Source organism: Haemaphysalis longicornis, unplaced genomic scaffold, assembly GCF_048455015.1.
Source record: "Haemaphysalis longicornis isolate Haplotype H1 unplaced genomic scaffold, Haemaphysalis longicornis Haplotype H1 scaffold_11, whole genome shotgun sequence".
Taxonomy (NCBI): Eukaryota; Metazoa; Arthropoda; class Arachnida; order Ixodida; family Ixodidae; genus Haemaphysalis; species Haemaphysalis longicornis.
This window is the reverse complement of record NW_027526214.1, coordinates 62,038,753-62,059,213: the sequence shown is the minus strand read 5'-3', so window position 1 is coordinate 62,059,213 and position 20,461 is coordinate 62,038,753.

Here is a 20,461-nt window from a genome sequence, read left to right as displayed (position 1 = left end):
TGGCATTTCTTTCTGTATTTCCTAACGAGCCCCTGATTTCCAAACCTTCTCATCGTATATACATATATATTTATATAACAGAGTATACATAACATATGTATATGTATAACATATATATAACGTATGTGTATACGTATACGTATAACGTATATGTATATCAGAGTGGATCCCTAGAGAAGGCAAGCGTTGCAGGGGGCGGTAGAAAATTAGATGGGCAGATGAGATCAAGAAGCTTGCGGGAATAAATTAGTCACAGTTGGCACAGGACTGTGGTAATTGGAGAATAATGGGAGAGGCCTTTGCCCTGCAGTGGGCGTAGATGGGCTGGTAATGATGATGATGACGATGATATATATGTGTATATATATATATATATATATATATATATATATATATATATATATATATATATATATATATATATATATATATAAATATATATATATATATATATATATTTATATATCAAGGTTACTCAAGATGAAGACTGGTCCCGCAGTCGAAACGTCAGTAAACCACTGTTTTTGTTTTTAATCGTGCGTCTACCATTTTCTCATATATATATATATATATATATATATATATATATATATATATATATATATATATAGGCCGTTAGAAGAGGTTACTGGCGACTGGATGTGAAATACCTAGAAGATCGCAATGGAAACATAACAGTATTTATTGACTCGACGTTTAGGACGGCGACCGTCCTTTATTAAGAGTAATATCTTAGAGAATGGATGTGGTTTATATACAGTTCAAGCACTTGAGGTTACGGGGTGGTGACATATGGTTAAGATTGGAAGCGAGGAGGAAGAGAGAGGCGCATTGAAACATGAGAGAGGAAGCCAGCAATAAGGAAGCATAAACTAGAAAAGCAGAAATTAGTGAGAGAAGGTGATGGAAAAAGGAGAGTATGGGAGAACTAAATTGAGAGAGAAAACGGGAGCGGTGGGGACAGGCAAACTAAAAAGTTAAACGACAGAAAGAAGCTGAGAAGCGATAGGGGACGCATAATTGCGTGGTGAGCAGGGGCGGCGAGTTGAAAACACCCTCTGTCAGTGTCGGCGAACAATATGCAAGGGGTGTCATACGTGAGCGCGCCTCGAAGACGCCCGTGGAGGGGGGGGGGGCATATCCCCGACGCCCCAAAGACACTCCACCATCCACTTCCCTCCACCCTTCCTGCTCGGCTCGCACCGGCGCGGAAGCCGTAATGTGTTTACGCGTCCGAGAAACCTCGGAAGAAAACAGGTCGTCTTCAGTCGCGCCGGCGACAACACGGCCAAGCTGGCGGACAGCCAGAACTAGAGTGATTGTGTCTGAGTAGGGAGACATCAATCGCCTCCCCGGAGAGGCAAGGTTAACAGCCGCGGCGAGCAGTAATCATGCCGGTCAGCGTCGGCACCCAGAGCGGAGCAGTGCGCATGCGAGTGCGGGCTTTGAAGCTCACCGCATGCGAAGGGCGCGTGTTTACGTCGGCCTGAAAAGACGATCCCCCGTCCCCTCCGCCCCCCCCATTCTCCTTTCGCCGCGGCCGACGCCAAAGACATAAGCTGTCTGCGTGGTGGAGAAATCTGTGAAGCGGACGCACGGGAGCCCCAAACGCAGCCGAACAATGGGTGGGCAAAACGAGCCGCCCCAGTCACGTGGGCGACAGGGGGTTAAGCAGTCGGGAAGTCCAAGCAGGAGAGATGAATGAGAAGCTAGGCAAGAATCACCTCGCATAGTGAGACAGCGAAGATAGTAAGTTAATCAGGAGGGGAAAAAGGAAGTGGGTACATGCGTTCAAACAGAAACAGGGATGCAAAAAAAACTGAGAAAAACAAAGAAGGAAATATCAAAAACCGTTGGAACAAATGCTCTCACAGTTTAAAAATGGGTAAAGTTGTTGCTAGAGCCCCTGACTTTTAAGACAAAGTTGAGACCTTTACATGATTTGTGTTGTTTTGAAACGCATTCTGGGTGTTTACCAACTACATTTAATTTTCTAACTTGCATTCGGCATCCGAACTTAACTTCCTGGACGTGACAATCAAAATAAATGGGGAAACACCTTCGACCTTTTTGTATAGGAAACCGACCGATAACCACCAATACCTGCACTTCAAAAGTCGCCATGTCAAGCACTGCAAGACTGTCATACCGTACAGCCAGTCCCTTAGATTTAAACGGCTGTTCTCAGAATCTAAAGACTTCACTTCAAACTGCGAAAGGCTTCAAAACTATCTCCTATGTCAACAGTATCCGCTGCCTGTCATAGATGACGCAATCGCAAAGGCTGACAAGAAAGACCGAACTGAACTCCTTAACGAAGCCAAACCATCAACTTCAAAAAGCCAAACCAACCTCATTCTCGCATATTCTGCAAGCGCTACGAACGTGAATAGCATACTTAAAAAGGATTATAACATCCTCCTCCAAAGCAAAAAAATGCAACGCGTCTTGCCTGAGCCTCCCCGAACGCTGTACAGGAGAGCCAGAAACATAAAAGACATTGTAACATCGAGTTAAATTAACAACCCCAAAAGCACAGGTTCGGACTATGCGACAAACCTCGGTGCAAGCTTTGTCCAGTGATGCAAAAAACACAAACCGTGCGGAGCACGGGGTCGCACTTCTTTTTCTGTATACAGGGCGACTACAACTGCAACAGCGAAAACGTCATTTACCTCCTTGAATGCACATTGTGCCACGCGCAGTACATAGGACAGACAGGAACAGCCCTGAGAATGCGTATTAACCACCAACGATCAGATGTAACCGCGGTGCCACACCTTCCGATATCCAAGCACGTCACCACACTAGAGCATCCATTCGACAAATTTGCAGTCTCTTTAATTCAGTCGGGTTTCAGGACACATCACGACCGCGAAGTGCGGGAATCTTTCCGGATTCACAAATTCAACACTCTTGCAAATGGTATGAATGACAGTGCTGGTAAACCTTCCTTCCTCCCCGTATGATGTATAGTAGTTTGTGCGACACTTTTCGTGTACACATTTACGAGCTTCTTGTGTCTGTATATTTCATTCATCCCCTGTAATCAAGAGCAATATTTGCTGCCTTTTTTGTGTGTTAGTGCATGCGGTTTGCAACGACATGTGCTATATGTAAGGTCCTTCCTTCTTAAAAAGTTTTACGCAACAGCTAGTTATGATTTGTATTTCGATGGCTGCTCTGCCATAGAGTCCTGATGTCTATTGTTATCGCTTCCATGTTTTGTAACAAGGGCTCAATATCCTTTACCTGTTTCACCGATTTTAAATGTGTACTTCAATTGATTGTTGCTTGTTTGTTTGTTCCGTTTGATTGATTCATTGTTACCTTTCTTGATTGTTGCCTTCGCCAGCGCTATCCTGGAGGGATACACACTGCCATTTGTCTGCGTGTCAGTCTTTAAAAACTGAGCATTGTTAGTGCCAGAAACACCCAGAATGTGTTTTCAAACAACACAAATTATATAAAGGTATCAACTTTGTCGTAAAATTTAGGGGCTCTGGCAACAACTTTAGCCATTTTTAAACTGTGAAACATTTGTTCCAACTGTTTTCGATATTTCCTTCTTTGTTTTTTCAGTTTTTCTTGCATTGCTGTTTCTGTTTGAACGCGTGTAGCTACTTCCTTTTTGCCTTCCCGATTAACTCACTATTACCGGTGTATCACCATGCGAGGTGATTCTTGCCTAGCTTCTCAATCATCTCTCCTGCTTGGACTTCCCAGACAGCTTAACCCCCTGTCGCCCGCGTGACTGGGGCGGCTCGTTTTGCCCGCCCATTGTTCGGCGGCATTTGGGGCTCCAGTGCGACCGCTTCACAGATTTCTCCACCATGCAGACAGCTTATGACTTTGGCGCCGGCCGCGGCGAAAGGAGGACGGGGGGGAGGGAGGGACGGGGGATCGTCTCTTCAGGCCGACGTAAACACGCGCTCTCCGCGTGCGGTGAGCTTCAAAGCCCGCGCTCGCATGCACACTGCTCCGCTCTGGGTGCTCACGCTGACCGGCATGATTACAGCTCGCCCCGGCTGTTAACCTTGCCTCTCTGGGAAGGTGATTCATGTCTTCCTACTCAGACACCATAACTCTCGTTCTGACTGTCCGCCAGCTTGGTCGTGTTGTCGCCGGCGCGACTGAAGACGACCTGTTTTCTTCCGAGGTTCCTCGGATGCGTGAACACATTAGGGCTTTGCCGCCGGTGCGAGCCGAGCAGGAAGGGTGGAGGGAAATGGATTGGGGAGCGTCTTTGGGGCGTCGGGGACATGCCCCCCCTCCACGGGCGTCTTCGAGGCGCGGTCACGTATACCACCTCTTGCATATTGTTCGCCGGCACTGACAGAGGGCGTTTTCAACTCGCCGCCCCTGCTTACCACGCAATTATGGGTCCCCTATTGCTTCTCAGCTTCTTTCTGTCGTGTAACTTTTTAGTTTGCCTTTCTCCACCGCTGCCGTTTTCTCTCAATTTAGTTCTCCCTTACTCTCCTTTTTCCATCACCCTCGCTCAATAATTTCTGTTTTCTACTTTATGATTCCTTATTGCTGGCTTCCTCTCTTATGTTTCAATGCGCCTTTCTCTCTCTTCCTCCTCGCTTCCAACCTTAACCTTATGTCACCGCCCACGTAACCTCAAGTGCTTGAACTGTATATAAACCACATCTATTCTCTAAGATATTACTCTTGATAAAGGATGGTCCCCGTCCGAAACGTCGAGTCAATAAATACTGTTATGTTTCCATTGTGATCTTCTACATATATATATATATATATATATATATATTTATATATATATATATATTTATATAAATATATATTTATATATATATATATATATATATATATATATATATATATATATATATACATACATATATATATATATATATATATATACATATATATATATATAGACAGACGATGGATGTGCGTGGTCCTGGGACAATCCACCACAAGTGGGTATACGTGCTGGAATCTGAGCTAGGCAGCCCCATCGTGAGGGCTGTGCACGAGACAGGTGCCAAGACCTAAATGCTCGCTTCGACGCGTTTGGACTTCGTAATATTAAGGCCTTGCTACAAGGTCCTGCAATACACCAGTCTATACACATATACAGGGTGTCCCAGCTATCATGCACCAAGATTTTAAAAAAGAGAAATGGCGTAACTCGAAGAAAACCTAGTGCACAGTGTTTGCAGTACTGTGAAGACGCGGGGAGTAATTTTTTCGTTAATGAGAAATATTTATTTATTTTAATTAATTATCTAACTCGAGAAATACCGTCCTAATCACTAAAGTGTCAATGAGGCGCTTGTAGGTAACCACGAGGGGCATCCAACTGCGGTATTTTCAGCGACGAAGTAATTGCGTACTCATTTATTCTGACTGATAAAGGAAGCCCGCGAAATATGAAAAATACCACGTGACGACGCTTACGCGCGCACTGTAAAGTAGCGTCCCCAAACAAAGCTGATTGAAAGCAGCAGCTTCGCGTGTTACCCGCCGGAAGAGACAGCGCATTACCTTGATAATAGCATGCGTAGAAGGAGCAGCAGCAGCAAGATTCTTGGGGCGCGTCTGCAGATAAGGAACAAACTCGGTCGCGATTTCTTCTTACTTTATTTGTCTATTTCATTCTGGCTAACTCAGAGGCATCCTGTTTGAGGGCGTTGCTCTACGGTGCACGCGGAGGCACCCTCAAGTGGTGTTTTTCATATTTCGCGGGTTTCCTTTATCAGTAAGAATAAGTGTGTACGCAATTAGTTCATCTTTGAAAATGCCGCAGTTAGATGCCCCTCGTGGTTACCTACAAGTTCCTCATTGACACTTTAGTGATTAGGAGTGTATTTCTCGAGTTAGATAATTAAATACAATTAGTTAATTAAGTCTCATTAAAAAAATACAGCCCGCTTCTTCACAGTACTGCAAACAATGTGCACCTGGTTTCCTTCGAGTTATGCCTTTACTTTTTTTTTAAATTTTGGTGCATGATAGCTGGGGCACCCTATGTGTGTGTATCTGTGTTTGTGTGTGTGTGTTGGGGTGGGTGTGGGTGGGTGTGTGTGTGTGTGCGGCCGCACCCGTGTGTGTGGGTGTGTCGAGAGAGTGAGAGGGAAATTAACTGTCTTGTACTCATGACTAAAGAGTAAATAGAGGCGCCAAAAAACAAAACTGCACTTCGAGATTTCCGACGGTGACCATCCTTCTGCAAAAATGTGTGAAACAAGATATATTAGAGCGTGTACATATGCACTTTGTACACCACACCGTAAAAGGAGAAACAGGAAAACGAAACACAGAGAGAAGAAAAGGGACTGTAGGGATGTGCAGGTCAAGGACAAGAGCGAAATGAGGAAGGAGAGTTAAGCGAATATCAGGACCAAAAAATAAATAGAAGATACATAGGAACAAAAAAAAAACCAACTTGGTCATGCAGTATATAAGTGTTGGACAGATGCAGAGGAGCATAGAAACATGGTTCGCCTATAGCAGCGTTCTTTTTCCTTAAAAGCCTAAGCATAGGTTTATTTTCTCAAGGTCGGAAAATGGAAACAGACATACACATCCGCAATATACATCGAACTATAAAAACACATACATTCCAAAATAAAAAAAGTAAATACCTTGAGGGGCATTGAACTTTAGAACTTCCCGGTTAATTAAATTTGAAGGGACTAGCTATAGTTGGCAGTAAAAACAAATAAAAGAAATATAAGGATGTCCCTCCCTCGCGCCATTCACAAATAACCAGCCAGAGTATAGGTAGCAATGTCCACCACCTTGAGAGCGTACGTGCGAAACATGAAATCATCATCATCGCACCCAAGTAGCAACAGTACACGCCAGCCGCATTGTGAACGCTTTGAACGAAGAAGCCGCTTCTCATTACTTCTCTCGGGCAACTGGACCGAGCAGACTTCGTGCTCCTAAGTACATGAGATGACTTCGTGGAGTCTAAGTCGTTCGGTATAGGAGTAACTCCTCCTGGGAGTAATTGGTACAGGTGGTGGGTACCTATTTACTTATCATAGAGCTCCATCAAAAACATTGTTACAACCTACTTAACGTTAGTGGGGTTTTGTGCAACCAGCGCGCTAAATGCGAACGAAGAAATTCCACTCAGGACATGACAGACTGCGCTGTCCTCTGTCATGTATTTGTTTGCACGGTGGTACAGTGCGAGAACGTCCTCAACAATGAATGTGCATGACTCACCAGGTCTTTGTATGCGATCGTCCCATTTCTTTTTGGTGCCTTCCGTACGCGTAGGCAATATGTCAAACACTACGGGCAGATCAGAACTAAATCGCGGATGTCAGTAAAGTCACGTTTTGGGTTGTAAAGCCACGTCTTCGCTACATTGGTGTGAGAAAGGGGGACCTTCCGGATCTTCAAGGCATTGTCCCACCAATTCAAGGAGCTGATTCGGTTATAATCATCCAAACAATCCTCCGCGTCATCACCGGAAGCCCAGCGAAGAGGGGGTCGCGGTCGCGGCTTGTTACAAAAGAATGTGGGACAGAAGAACCCGCCACGTTGGCTGGTTCAGCTGTCATGGATATGTTCTCTTGCGGTAGGTGATGACTTGAACGGAGCTCTGGGGGTATGTCGGGGGTCAGGTTACAAAAAATGAGACTGCTTTACCTTTAGCATATATGAGGCACAGGCCAGATGTCGTCGGGTACCGGTTTATTAGGCGAATCTCGCAGAGAGCGAAAAGGTTGCAAGCTCAGGTTGAGCGGAGGGATTCCAGGACACGCCGTTTATGATGACGATGAAGAGGCAGGTGGCACTGACACATAGCGCTCTGTAGGCAGGTTGCACATAGCAGTTGGCAAATAGCCAATAAGGGAAAATGTCAAGGTACGGCTGCCTATACATCCGCCTTATCCAGTGCTTACATCATATATACGTTGTCTTTATTTTGTCTGTGGTGGCACAGTTGAAAGTTGGGAGTTTATCTTTTATTACCTTCACATGTATGTTCTCGACCATTATGGTACGGCTTTATGATTCAAGGTATGTGTGCAAGTCAGTTTTTTCTGTTTTTAATTGTTGCTTTCCCTTCTCGTAAAGCTCAAGCAGGACTGACACTATCAAACAAAATTAACGGAAACTACGTTTTATTGTGTTCTTTTTTAATTTTTATTGCCCCAAGGGAAAAGACGTATGATGATAAAACATCCCGCGGTGACCATGCTTGGGTGGTGCCCGCTTTATGTATACACAGAGACAAATAAACGAAAATAATGTCCTAATAAATTCTACCACATTTTAAGTGTATCTAGGCTAAGTATATGCAGGGTGTGTGTATGGGAGGTCATTGATGAATATTGTAGGGAAGCAAAGCAGCAGGGCTGTCCGAGCACCTGACCAATGGCATATCTCGAGCCTTGGGCAGAAGAAATAGGAAGAAAGAGAATAAAATAAATAACAAAAAGATGACTTGAGCCTTTTCCTTCTCCCTTTACCCCTTTCTCGGCCGAGTAGCATGTCGGTGCCCAAATTCCAGCAAACATCTTAGCTTTCTCCTCTAATAAAGTGTCTTCTCTCTCTCTCGCTCTCGAGCCTTGTGTTCAAGGCTGTTGCTTTTGATCACCGCAGCAAGCTGGCGATCGGCTGTGAATCTCCCTTCTTCCGTCGCCTCCACGGTATTACGATTCGGAAACCCGGAAGCCAACTCATGAACAGAAGTGACCGGACGCTGCACTGTCTTCGAGGACGGTACTCCTGGGATCCCCTGGAAGCTGCCAGATTCTGCAGGCTTCGTCAAGGAACGTCGTCTCCAGCTTGTGCTCGTGACAAGACCACGCACTCGTTGGCCTTCACACCGTCTGCCATAAAGAATCTATGCCGCCATTATGACATGGTGGGACCAGCCATAACAAGGGGTGTAGCTGCGCTTTGATTCCTGCTGCTGGATCCGCTTACACCGACCAGTCAATCCGCTCGCGCCTGCACGCCGTCAATATCAAGTAGGACGAAATGAATTCGCACGACAAGAACGTCCACGAGAATATTGATTTGAATGTATTAAAAGCCGAGTTTTTTCACAAGTTATGAATGCGATGAAAAGGTAATATGAATCGATACGCAGTCTAGTTCGCCAGAATTGCCGTGGTTTCTGCTCTTGCCACTTCTGGGAATGCCGCAGCGCTAAGCTGCTCCGCCATCATCCAACAAGGCAAGACTACAGCCACCTCGGTAGAAAACAAGGTAACAGTAGAGCCTGCAAAGGTGGCGAACGTTCCCGCTACCTGTAAGCCGTGCGTCTCCCAGCAACACATGCTCTCAGGTGCTGGCGGGTCTTATGCCCTGAGGAACTAGCAGTATGCTCGAAAGCCCTCTCGAGCACCCTTGAGACGCTAGAGGAGGCACCCAGCAGCCCGCTTAGTGATATCGGCGTCGTCATCGAGGATGGGAAGGTCAACGAGCTCACCAAGGATGGCATGAACATAATGCACATATATGCGGCACAACTGGACATGAACGGCCGGATATTTACCGGGGGTCTTAACGTAGCGGCTTGTTTAGGGGTGCCCTTCTTACCGAGGATGGATGTTGTCGTCAGAAGTGTACCTCGTGGCCACTTAGAAGATGGTGGGCATGTTGGTCGCAGCACTCGTGTCCCTCCTGGCACCTCCCGTGGCTTTGGCACTTCGAGGAGTCACCGCCTCCAGTCGACGCATCAAGTGTTCTCTGGGTTGGCAAGCCGGTAAAGAAGTCCTGCGATGGCGATCGGTAATGGCAACTGGGTAACATGAAATGACGCGGTTCGCGACCCCATGGGAAGCTACTAGAAGCCAGCAAATACGCTTCCACAATCAACGTTTCTGAAGCATGGAGCAGCATCTGATTATGCGTGCAGTCGTTTGTGGTCACCTGTGAGAAGCTACCAGCCATGCTTGAAGACTGAGCTGGTCAATCTGATACAACAGCCCGGGAAAGACCAGTTGCCCTGCGATCCTGCGCCTAAGGCAGAGCAGGAGGCGACCAAAATTGCAACCCAGGCTTTGGGTATTGGTTTCCTGCCAGCCACGGCAGGAGACCCTCCTGGCTCACAAGCGCAAACGTTTCATTAGCTACACCAAGATGTTCAAGGAGTATGGCAAGGAGAAGCCAGCAGAGGTAAATAGGCTTCCTGCAGGAGCCAGCTAAACAAAAAGGGCAAGATTGCGCAGGCAGGACTACCTCGGTCTTTGACAGATGTGATTGCATGGTCCTCCCATAGGAGATAAAAAACCGATACTCCAGGAGAACTAAGCCGGTTCAAGTGTACGGGCCGCTAACTTGATATATACGATCACCGACGTTTCATACGCACTCTGGAAGCAGGAACGTTATACCTGAATTCACCGGCCGAAGCAACGCTCTGTGTTCGTTGTGTCGGCGGAACATGTTCATGCAGCTGAGAACATTGTACCTGCTTCCTTCACATGAGCCTACTCAACTCTGTTGGCGAACTTGGGCTGTGCGACGGTTTACGCACGCTCCTGCCAGCTCCAAGCATACTTTTGTGTTGATTTAGCTGATACACTTCTCTCGTCATGTCCCTCCACCTAAACTTTTTACAGGTATTCCCGCCTCGGACCACATGCTTGAAAACCGCATTTGGGGTGCATTTGTGTTTCCCCGTGACATCGCTTTAATTTAAACTGCTCCGCCCACGTACCTTTGAGTCCGGGGAGATTGTGTTGATGATGATAGTGCATAGCAGAAGGTGGGCTGCACGAGTGACCGAGCAAGGGCATAGCTCCCACCGCGTGGTTTGGACTGCTGTTCTTGATCGGCGCAGTGAACTGCCGACAGGATGCGTGGCTCATGCGCCACGACAGTTTCGCGATATCATAGCAGCAGGCACAGCTCGCTTTTTCCCTTTCTTATCCGCCGCCGCTGAAGATTTGTCTAACCAAAAACCACGTCTTGAGGGCGCCGGTCACTGATAACTTCGGGCAAGCACCTAGACTTGCACTCGCATCGCAAACAAAAAGCAGGGTCGCATGGATGCCCACTGTACGAATCTCGAATGCTGTAGCTCCACTACGCTGCCGTTAACGGATCTCGCTCCGTAATGAGGACTTTCTCTTATCCCATTGAAATACACATCAAGCAATAGCTCCTAATCTATGTAAGAGTGTCTCCTGCAGCTGTGATACGGCCAATCTGCATTGCCCACGAACACCACGCGGGGCGACGCCTTAGCCACCCGCTTTACGTGCTATTCATCCAAGGAGAGACCAATAAAGCTAAAATCATAATACAAAATTTTCCATTTTCTTAAGCAACTATAATAAAGCAGTAACAAGCGCCATCTGCATCTACAACCCGTAGATTCGGAGAAGATGTTTGGGGAAAATACACGTGCCACGCTGCCGTTTACAGGCGTTTATTAGTTGCGACCGCCCCGCCTTGACGACATGTATGTACATCTTAGCAATACAATGTATCTACATCTTAGCAATACAACACGCATACCCCTCTTCGCTCGTATATAGCGAATCGTGAGTGACCACCATTGGCCAGTGTACTTATAATTCCTTTCGCTTCATTTGCGTGTTAAATGTCTCTCAATACCTTTATGCAGCCGGTTGAAAATATTCTGGACATGCTGGCTGTGTGTCCCTTTTGAATTCTAGGGTGCTACCTGTCCTAAATGTGATCGAACCTGCTTGCCCCGCACGAGGCACATTGAACAATCCTAATTACGATTTTAGGCACACCACGGACGCAAAGCCACCAAACTAACCATGTAATCTACGGTGGCTAGGAGTTGTAAGGTGGAGAGAAGAAACCACAAACGGTGGCCTTTGGAGCTGTGGTCAAGCTCCGGCGGATGGCCTGCCGGTCTGTCTACCAGGCAGAGAGCTCCGAGACCTTTTTTACCATCAAGGTAAATTCAAAGAAGAAAGTACCCCCGTCCCCTGCTCATTACTAAGGCGCGTGGTATTATTTAAACCTCTTCTTTTATATTTTCGGCTACCGAAAATGGCCCGCATCGAAGCAATCTTTAAATCTTTTCCATAAGTAATTTTCAACTGCTCTAAGAACTTTGCTCGCTTCCTAGTCATGCATACTGTTGATAAAGCCACACCTAACTTCAAAATCTGTCGTCCTAATTGCCACGTTCATTGAAGTTATAGTGCTCCGAAGGGTAAGGTACAGTGACCACCGTCTTGTGAGATTTCGGACATTGTCTGTCCGTAATGCATGCTCTCGTTGAATGTCTGCACTTGCACAGTGCGAGAAAAAAGAATTTCCTGAAACCGCACGCTCGCGTGATTCGACTTCATTCATCATTGTTTTTAGGTGATCTACGCTTTAGTCCAAATAAGCTTCTCTTTGCTTACCTTTGGGGTATTGCATTTTTAAAACGCATCTGATACCACACATGATAAAAAAGCCCCTCAGTGAGGGTTAGAGTAAACAATGAATGTTCAATCAATTGAACATTCATTGTTTACTCTAACCTCACGATCATTTGGCTCACTGAAAATTTCTGTTTTAAATTAGGCGATCTATACCACGCCGCAACCTATCGCATTTCTAACTCTTTTACACACCACATTACTCCAGAAACGACGCAACCATTGTGTTGGCGCTCTTTGGCGTTCTTTGCCCTTGCGGCAGAAAACAAACAAATAATCATCGATTTGTTGTCATAGATTCCATCAATTCAGCACAACCTCTTGCATTGCAGTCAGTGTCTTGATTGCAAAATATCTTGATGGCATAATTGGTACATCTGGCAAGGCTAAAAAACAAACGACTGGTGAGTAGCTTTTTGGGGTAAACGACAACTACGAGACCTCAAGGTTTGTAGCTCAAACTCGACTGGCTGATTTGGGAACGAGGGTCACACACCACCGCTGCCTCAAGAGCTCCTGGGGTCTGATCTCTGAGCCAGACTTGTTGAACTAAACAGATGAGGATCTCCTTGCGAGCTTTTAAGGATCAGGACGCCACAGCCGTGAGGCGCATCACCATTGGCAGAGAATACAAGGAGATTCCCACCATGCACAAATCGTTGACCTTTATTCACTGAGCACTTCCGCATCATATAAATCCGGGCTTTATCCGCTGCTTGATCTATTCCTACATCCCGAACCCACTGCGCTGTTTTAAGTGCCAAAGGTTCGGGCATGGTACAAACTCTTGCCATGGCCAAACAACCTGTGCAAAGTGTGTGGCCCACGATCATCCTACCGACAACTGTCAATTTACCACCCTTTCTTGTGTGAACTACCCAGGGGCATCATGCAGGATACTTCCGCAATAGTGAAAGATGTCAACTAGAAAAAAAAGATAATCAACAATAATGTCACTGAGAACATCACCTTCCAAGAGGCGCGGAAGAGGTTCGCCTCTACCCACCTGGGAGGTGTACCGACTAAGCTCGACGGAGGGCGGAATGGCGTCTGGTTTCCACAGGGACCCAGTTCAGCATTGTCTGGCCTGGTCCCGCCCCACCCACGCTAGGGTGCCTCAGGCAGCCCAACCGGTCACCACAAAGCTTGCTTAGACAGCACCGGTTGTGGACCCAACAACTTCCGTCGGGACCGGTGCCGCTCCCGCAACAGCTTTCCCGTCTTCCAGTGCGTTGGACGGTGCCGAGGGGATGGCCACCGGATCCCTGCATCGGCTCCGATCGTTCCCTAATTACCCCGCGCCACCTCTGGCGCCGCCGACACCTTTGGTGGTGGCGGCTCATACGAAGGGACCCCGAAGGAGCACCACGTTCAGAGGCACCGCTCTGTCGGGCACCCGTCTTACATCTGACTAGGCTATCGATGTCGGGCCGTTTTTGCCTGCAATGCAGTGCAAGCAGCGGCCTGCGACGTCCAAGCCAACAGAAAGGTCCAAAAAGGTCCTTCCGAGAGCGCAACCCCCGAAAGGCAACACTTAAACACACACACTCCTGTCATTCTGAAGTGTAGATAATGAAAATAGTAAACATATTACAATGGAACATTAGAGGCCTCCTTAAAAATCGTGACGATGTAACTATACGAAATACTGCATGCTACACAGCCAAGTGTAATGTGTGTTCAGGAAACACATTTGAATTCCAATCACACCGATTTCTTGAGTAGTTACATAGTATTCAGAAAGGACAGGGATATCTGCACTCACTCTTCTGGTGGTTAGGCCATAATCGCCGGAAACTTCTTAGCCTGCCACCCCGTAACTTTGAACACTGTCGTTGAGGCTGTAGCTATTCCCACAATAATATGTAATAGATTGATAACGGTATGCTCTGTATACATTTTTCATGATCTCGCACATTTGAGTTCTAACCAGGAGGCTATGGTTAACCAGCTGCCGAACCACACATACGCACAATCGACCTTAATGCACACAATTCTCTTTGGGGCTTTTCTCGCACGGGTGCCCGACGTCGCCTGATAGAGACGTTTTTTACATTCTGTGTAGCATACCTTTTCAACAGGAAACAACCTACATATCATAAGGTAGGACATAACACATACTCATTCCTTGACTTGGCCATTGGTTCCACAGTTCTTTTTTTTGTCTTGAGTGGGGCGTGTTCACAGACCCGTGTGGTAATGACCACTTCGTCACTTTCCTAACTTATATAGGTAAAGGCCCTTGCAGTCCATCTTGCATTACCAGGTTTTGTGAATCAAAAGCAAACTGGATTAACTCCACAGATACATCAAAACTACAGCCCACCGGCTTATCACACTTTCACGTAGACGAAGCCGCCCAACTCCTTACGGCCCAAATCCTCGATGCTGCCAGGAAGTCCATTCCCCAGATATCTTGTTTCCCACGCAACCCAAGGAACGAGGACTCGACGAGGAACGATGCCCGAGTGGGACGAGGACTGTTGGCGAGCAGGAGAGTCCCAGAACACGGCGTGGAGTGTCTTTCGCCAGCAACCCATGCCTACCAACCTTTTACCTTTTCAAATGAACAAAAGCACTTGGAAAACGCGTGCGCCGTGAGGCAAAAAGGAATGTTGGCACACCTTGCTTGCATCCATTACCTCATTCACCAACACTCACAAAGTCTGGAAACGTATACGAAAACTCAAAGGACCACAAACACAGCCTTCCCATGGTTAGTGCAGCAGGGCACACTGGAAGACCAGGCTAACACTCGCACAACACTTCCAACATGTGTCGAGATCAGGACACTCCACCAAAATTTTCGTAATCACAAACCCTCCCACGAGAAGGGTTCCTTGTGAGAGTATTATGAGTCGACCTCATCTGATAACACCGCCTTCGGACTTCACGAGCTAAATCGCACTCAGTACATGTAAGCTTTAGGTGCAGACAACATTACATGCACTCTGACGTAACACTTGGACGCAGAAACACTTGCAACACTCCTGCACTCTACAACAAGATATTTCTTTCTGGGCGCCTTCCAGGATCTTGGAGGGAGGGCATCGTAACTACCTTTCTTAAGGAGAAGAAGGGCCCTTCCTCTTCAGCAAGTTAGCGCCCCTTCACCCTGACAAGCTGTCTGTGTAAGCTGCTCCAGAAGAGTATCAATAGGAGAATCATGTACCCTAAAGAGTACAATGTTCTTCTCTAGAGCTGCCAGGCTGGCTTTAGAGCTGGGATATCCACCAACGATCAACTGGTTGCCTTAGGGTCGTTTGTAAACGATGCTTTTATTCATAACCAGTTTTGCATACCAGTCTTCTTTGATATAGCAAAGGTTTATGACACAGACTTGCGGTATGGCATCTTGATTGACCCCAAGTTCTTTGGGGTCTCCAGCATCAGACTAAACACCCTCACTACCTACATGTCGGGAAGGACCTTTCGAGATTGCCAGTGTTCGTTTGAATGTACACGTGCAGGGAAATGGCATCCCTCAAGGCGGTGTGTTGAGCTGTACACTATTTATTTTCAAGATGAACTCGCTCCGGAGGGCATTGCCACCAAATATTTCTGGTCCTATATATGTAAGTGACGCCCAAATACCTTTTAAGTCTTCTAACGTCTCAATTTGTACACGCCAAGTCTAGCTTCTCGTGAACAAGCTTGCTGTGTGGGAGTAAACAAACGGTTTTAAACTGAACCTCGTAAAAAGTACTTTTGCTTGGTTCTTTGGAAAGCGCGGGAGTCATGCGTACCCTGATATCTCTAATTATGGTGTAGTAATCCTTGTCAGAGTGAAACAGAAACTTTTGGGCCCAATATTAGATAACAAACTTACATTTACCCCTCACTTGATGCAGTTAAAGTATGCATGCCTAAAAACAATGAACATTCTTTATGTCCCGTCCGACCACTCCTACGGTGCTCACGAGAAGCTCCTCTTGTGCTTTTATACTGCAGTGGCAGGGTCTCGCTTGGATTTTGCAGTGTCCTGTATGGGTCGGCGACTAAAACGGCACTAAAAATGCTTGACCATTGCTGCATTGGGGATTTCGTCTTGCCTGTAGCAGCATTCGCAATAGCCCTATTGAAAGCCTCTATGCAGAGTTTCACAAATGGTCCCTATATCAACAGAGGATATACACTGACTTGTAGTACGCCTCCAAACTCATGTCCGTAAAAATCATCCTTCTCATTTCACCACTTTTGACACATCCTTAGAGAGACTCACTTTATACAGTCAATCTGTTTTCTTGCCTTTCTTTCTCAGAGTGAGAGCAGAAGCTTCATATTTAGGAGTGTTTTTTTTTCAGACATCCACAAGACACCCATCTCTGATTTATTATCACTGTGGCAAATCCGTGACCGGTTTGTGACCTTTCCTTTTTGCAATTCAACAAAAACAGTGCACCATCAGTAGCCATTATGCAGCATATCCTCTTCGCGCAGGAGAAGCACCAGTGCGCAGAGTATTACTGCGATGCATCAAAGACAGCTACGGCTGAGTCTTGTGCTGTCGACGGACGGAACTTGAATGTCTGTAAAAGAATGAACTCCCACAGCAGCATTTTTACGGCTGAAGCACAGGGCATTTTACTTGTTTTAAATGACATCGTACGACATAAAATTTCAAAGTACACAGTGTTTAGAGATTTTCTTATCGGTATATGTACCCTTCTGTCGAGAAAATGCTCAAAAATTGTTTATCACTCTTGTGTTTGAGGGTCTTATGTCGGCATACACCTCAGGTTTCGAGATAACAGTATGCTGGGTACCAGGCCGCTTTGGGATAGCCGAAAACGAAACCACACATAATAGGCTGCTGCTGCTACACTCTTGATTACTGCATTCATAACAACATTACCTGATACTGACAGAAAGCCACACATCAAACCCCAGCTTCGCAAAACAATGCAGACGCACTGGAGTAAATATACAGACAAGGTACACGTATAAAGGCATTCTTCTGACGATACACCATCGACACACGCATCTGCCACACAGAAGTTGCACTTGCTAGGCTCAGAATAGGCCACACACAGGTAACACACTCGTATCTGCTCATTTGGTATTCATGATGTGTGTGGAGCAGTGGCGGAGAGGCCCTATCTGTAGTTTCCATACTCAAGTCACAAGTCACACGACAAAGACAAGTCACACGACACACGACACACGACACAAAGACAAGTCACACGACACAACACGACAAAAACACTTCCGAGAACTTTACAGGTAACAGTATTCCCTTCACCCATCGTTGTTTCTGGGTGATGATGTCATGAATTCTGTGAAACATATGTTGAAGTATTTGTCAGACGTTAGGATTTTAAACATGATTTTCTGTCATGCGTAATCAAATCTGTCCTTATATACCACCCATCACCATTCTGTTTTATTGAGTTTCCTATAACCGGTTTACACGTTTTATTCATACGTTTAAGTGGAAATCACTTCTCTACAACGATTATTTACCTTTTTTTTCTGGGGCTCTTTGCCCTCATTGGCCTTGTGCCATTAAGAACAAAACATCATCATGATCACCGAACCCACTTGCTCACACGTACCTTACAAGTGGGTAAAACTGGATAACGGCTTCGTTATCCGCAAGCACATCAATCGAAGGTAGGCAAGCTTCCAACGTTACGTAATTTACTCATACCAAGCAGCATTTTGCGTGCACAAAAGACAAAAATACAGCTAAAGCAGAATATCTCTACAGCATGTCTTTTATTCCATCTCGGCTGGTGCTTTGCATTTTGTTATCATCTCTCATTATTTTTTTTACGTTGTCTGTTTTCTTAACTTGTTTCTTTTTATCGCTTTTTCTTTCCTTCTCTGATTCGCCTCTCCTTCCCCGGCTCTACAGCAACACTGACGCCGGTGAAGATGGCTGCCTGCCCCAAAGTTACCTTCACCCCGGACACTTTTGAAGCGAAACTAGATAGGTACAACCTCTCTAGGTGGCAGCTTCATAAAAAGAGAGCACTCCTTCACAACTGAAGTACCTGGTCACCCTTGTTGTCCCGCACCTCCAACGAGAGCCGAAACTACCATTCGGCTCTCAGTCCCCAGCAGCTGTAAGGCAACAGACTACAATGCCGTTAAAGGCACCAGTACAGCACAGGGGAAATATTCCTCTAAGTCCTCACAGACTCCGTCTAAAACATCAACCTGGCAACGTTCAACGTTTGAACACTGCCTACTAACGGTTGCTGAGCTGTAATACAAGAAGTGTCCGACATCAAGTGGGACATCACGTGGTTATGTGAAATAGCAAGAACAGAAAGCCTTATGAAGTTTACTAGCGGGTGCATTTTGTTATACAGAGCACCTCCGAAGAAAACGTCAGAATGGGTTTCCTGATCCACAGAAGAAAAGAAAGGAACATGAAGGAAACCTTTAGCGCTAACAAAGAGTAGCGTGTAAGGGTAACATTTAGCGGACCCTTAAGTGGCGTAAGTTTCTAAGAAGGAAAACATGACGTCTATGTCCATGCAGCCGTACAGCTACAAAAGTCACGATGATAATGTCACAAAAAGATTTTAGGGAAGGGTAAATGAGTTGATACTGAACACAGCATAATCTCTACAAGTCATCAATTATTTTATTGAATATTCCAAAGGTATACAAACCTGTTTACATGACTGTTAAACATTGTAAAAATGCTTTTGGATCGGATCAGACCTGAGCAAATACGGTAGCAATTTATTTCAGTGAATAGGGGGAATAGACGACATGTATAAGGGATATGTGAGCAGGACATGTGAGGAGGAAAGAAATCCTGATTCTAAATCAATAGAGACAGTCACACAACCATGCCAAAACGGTTTAAAACATCTATGTACGAGGTATTCAGGAAGCTTGAAAGAGAAAGAACATAATTACTGATAAACAGAGAATACTGGAACCTTTGAGGTTTGAAACGCCATGGCCTTCCTAATTGAGACTGCGAAACACCAGCAGAAAGTGCTTGAGAAAGATCAAACACAAATTATTGCCGCGAGGCTAATAGTGTTTGGTAATGAGGATTGAGCATGCCGTAAGCGAAGGTTTCGGTTGAAGAAACGGAACAGCTGAAGAATAAGGTAATGTAACCACTTTTGACAGAGAGTAAGTTGTCATCTCAACCTCGCGAAGAAAATTCATCGCAGAGTACGCATGGGATGGGAAGCCCTTGGCATGCATTCCCAAATAATGCAAAGCGAGCTACCTTTATACTAAAAAAAACATTTCAAACCATCGCATACTGCCGGGAATGGCATACGGGGCTCAAAGTTGGTGACTTACTAAACTAGAAATGACACTTAGGTAAACTGAACGAGACAGGGAACAAACATCAAACGTAGTGGCACTCACACACACAAAACCGACACGAAGCTCCTACATGAAGGTGGAAACTCGAGCAGACGGTACGCCATTTCAAATAAACAAAAATATTGTCACGAAACCAAGGACGACGCAGTTGTCTTGAAGGAGAAACAAGTTTATTGGAGCGAACTTGTGCTCCCCTAACAAATCAAAAGAATACAGAGGCGGCGAAGCAGCGGTCCACAAAGTGACTTGCGTCAGCGAGCGTCGCAGAATCGAATGCCGAGGTGTCTGCTCGGCAGGCTTTTTATCTTTCGGCGCGAGTGTTTCTGGAACCGTCGATTCAAATCCAGAACATTGTAAATCACAGGCGATTATTCTGGACTAGCGACGTTAGAACGAAACAGTTTGCTTATCTGAATGTGATAGCCCGTGCGGCCTAAAAATAAAGACTGGAAGACACACTTTTCTTGGAACGCCGATAACACAGCCGGGGGTGGCCCGGCAGAAAAAACAAACAATAAATCAGCAAGCTCATACATGGTTCGCGGCAATATGGCCTTGAGCAGGTCTTGTCACACCACCAAAAAGGTAACAGATTGGATACCGAGAGACAGATCTAGATGGAAAGACAAATATTTCGATGGAGAGACAAAATAAAACTTTGGGGGGCAGAGTACGTACCTGAGCAGCATAGGAAACGAGCATTTGGATGACAATAGCACAATCGTTGGTCATGCAGTTGACTAAAGCCGGCTGGTGATGATGAATATGGTGATGGTGGTGATGATAATGATTGTGTA